This window comes from Alligator mississippiensis, chromosome 15 (assembly GCF_030867095.1).
Source record: "Alligator mississippiensis isolate rAllMis1 chromosome 15, rAllMis1, whole genome shotgun sequence".
Taxonomy (NCBI): Eukaryota; Metazoa; Chordata; order Crocodylia; family Alligatoridae; genus Alligator; species Alligator mississippiensis.
Window position 1 is genome coordinate 13609505 of NC_081838.1, and position 2987 is coordinate 13612491.

At 41.5% G+C, this 2987-nt stretch overlaps 1 long non-coding RNA gene across 1 annotated transcript; it reads right to left on the minus strand.

Moving 5' to 3' along the window:
• Nucleotides 1–1438: 1438 nt before the first annotated feature.
• Nucleotides 1439–2750, minus strand: LOC132245672 (uncharacterized). The gene is made up of 2 exons (XR_009457374.1): nt 2648–2750; nt 1439–2016 (listed from the first exon to the last, which is right to left on the minus strand). It is a non-coding gene; the product is annotated as an uncharacterized LOC132245672 (long non-coding RNA).
• Between the last annotated feature and the right edge of the window lie 237 nt (nt 2751–2987).

Below are 2987 nucleotides of genomic sequence, written 5' to 3' on the forward strand. Positions count from 1 at the left end.
AAGTCAGCTTGCTTAGTTGACTAGGCTGCCCTTTTTCCTGTATCAGCTGCTTTTTTTTCTTTACCTGCAGGCATTCATTTTTCATTTTTTTGGTAATATTTTACCACCAGAAGGGTGGTTAAAGTAAAATGCTAATTCTCTCTGACTCCTTAGCAAACTTTAGAAGCAGATATCTTCCATTTCCAGAGGTGATCTCTGCTATTTGGCAAGAATATATATTTCTGCCTTTCTAAAAAAAAGGTTGTTCTTTAGAAAAACTGGATCTGGAATTATCTGGAAGGTTGTTTCCGAGAATTCAGTCACGTGTTTGAGAAATGAGAGAGTCATGATGACAGAGTGTTATTTCTCAAGTGAAATTTATGTATGGCTTACAATTAGATAATGAGCATTGTTAATGCTGCATTTATGGCCATGCTATCATTATCTGTTATTAGCATAATTACTTGTATTACACAAATCTCTGGAGGCCTGACCTGGAAAAAGTCTTGTGTCACACACTTTCCTGTCCCCCTCATCTCCTTTAAAAACCTCAAACTTACTATTGTGGTTTTTGTGATCTGTCCCTGTGAGAAGTGGAACAGTTATCAAATAGATAAAGGAGATTTCTGCTGCTTTGGGTGTATTATTAAATGTGTAGACAAAAAAACCCCCTCTGATTTTACTGGGTTGATACTTCTCTCTGAAGCATATTACAGAAACAGTATTCTAAAAATGTATACATTTTACTCAGGGTGATAAGTTTTATAAGAAAATCCTATAGATATTGGGCCAAATTTCCAGGTGACTTCGGTGGAGCAATATTGTTTCCAACAACCCCTTTCCATTTTTAGTACTAGTAAGGCCTCAGCTAGAGTACTGTGTCAGACTGTGTCTAATTCTGAGCACCACACTTCAAGAAAGATGTGGACTAACTGGACAAACTCCATAAAAAAGGAACAAAAAATGAACAGCTGCCTAGAAAACACAATTCATGAGAAAAGCTTGAAAGACTTGGGTTGGCTTTGGCTACAGAAGCGAAGGCTGAGGGAAGAGACAAGAGTCTTCAAAGACCTCAAAGGTTATTGTGAAGTGGAAGGTTATAAATTGTTCTCCATGGGCATTGGGAATGAAATAAGAAATTGTGGACTTAATATGAAGCAAGGGAGATTTAGCTTGATATGAGGAAAAAAACTTTCTAGCTGTAAGGTTAGTTCAGAACTGAAACAGGGAGGTTTTCAATGGAGCTTAAGGGGAAGTTAGAGAAATATCTGTCAGGAACAAGTTGGGTATATTGGATCCTGCCTTGGACCTGTGAATGGCCTAGATGACCTCTCAGGGCCCAGTCCAACCCTATTCTCGATGATAAGAGGGGTTCTGGAATATTGAGAAACAAAGAATTGAAGAATAACCAGAAACGAGGATATTTCATGACCAAACGAAAAGACAAACACCACGATGCTTTTGTGAATGTTAGGTTTTATTGTGTGCCATATCAAGCTGCAGTAGGAAGCAGGAAAGCAAGATTAGAACAATTCCCATAGTCTGGGAGCATACACAACACTGTAAAGGACCCTCGTTAAGAACATTTCACACTTATACAGTGGGCAAATCTTCAAAACATGGCACAGACATACACAGAGAAGCTGCAATTTATGCAACAAGACAAAGCAACCTTCGGCACATGAGCCATCTTCATAACAGGAGGAAGGGAACATGCAGGTCTTGGCTTCTCTCCTTGCTGTTCTTCTGGCTGTTACTTGGGGTACTGTGGGAACTGGGGATACTGGGGGTACTGTGGGTACTGGGGGCACTGTGGGATCTTAGGGTACTTGCAGCACTGCTGATAGCCTGGGTAGATGGGTTGCACTGGATAGTAGGGTGGACGGTATTGTTGCCCTTGCCAGCAGTATGGTCTCTCTACCACAGTGATGTTGCAGGAAGGTCTGGACTCATGGCAGCGAGACCCAGAACTGTGGCAGGAGGTTTCACGCTCGTGGCAAGGTCTGCGGGAGCACATCTTCTGTCGTGTGGGCAAAGCTGCAAGAAACAAGGCAGAGACACTCTGTGTTAAATGAACCAGAAAGGACCTTCTCCCCTTCCCTTTTCTATTTCTACAGAACTCAAGGGAAGTTCTTTCTGCTTCTTCACTTTTAAGCTTTCAAGTGGAAACATGAATCCTCAAAACACTGGTGCCAAAATTTCTGGGAGATCATCTAGAATACGTGACTTCAAAGCATAGTGTCACTCTGATGTGGGTTTCTGCAACAAGATACAACTAGCTCACGAGAAAGGAAAGCTGCTTCTAAAATGCTGCATGCTTTCCTGCCTGTCAAACTTCAGCCTAAGTTAAAAGTTTGGACAACTCGGTCCTTCAGAAGCCATTTTGAACCAGTGTCATTAACCTGGTACCAAACAATCTCTCATTCAGCTCTGTGACCTGGTCCCTCTGTAGGCTCCTTTGCTTCACCTTTTCCCCTGTTTTTCTGGTATTGTCCGTGCACCACAAGTTTTTCTGGTGCTAGCATAAAGAGGCAACCACGTACACAGAGGGCGAGGACAGGGAAAGCCCAGTCCAGAGACAGGAATACATTTAAGACTATAATTTGCAAAGTATAATATTAAAGCTTCCATTCAAGTAGCAGATCGAAACAATAGAAATCAGACTTACCCTCTTCAGCAGCTAGGACAAATGCAAAGGAGTGAAGATGACTGAATGAGGAGCACTGGGATATGAGCTCTTTTTATATGGTTCCAGTCCATAGTCTAGGAAATGAGACAGCCTATAGCAATGTTGCCCCAACCCTTTGCTCATCCGAACCCCTGCCTATCTAGTATATCCAGCATCTATGAACTCTTTGACTCATTTTTTATTACAATGATTATTTTGATCCATTGTTGATGCAGAGCACTTTGGTAAGAAAAGTCTTTCATGATTATTTCATACATGGCAATACTGCCAGCAACCAGTACTGAGTCAGTGGAAGAACCAGATTTGCGAAACTTAGGGT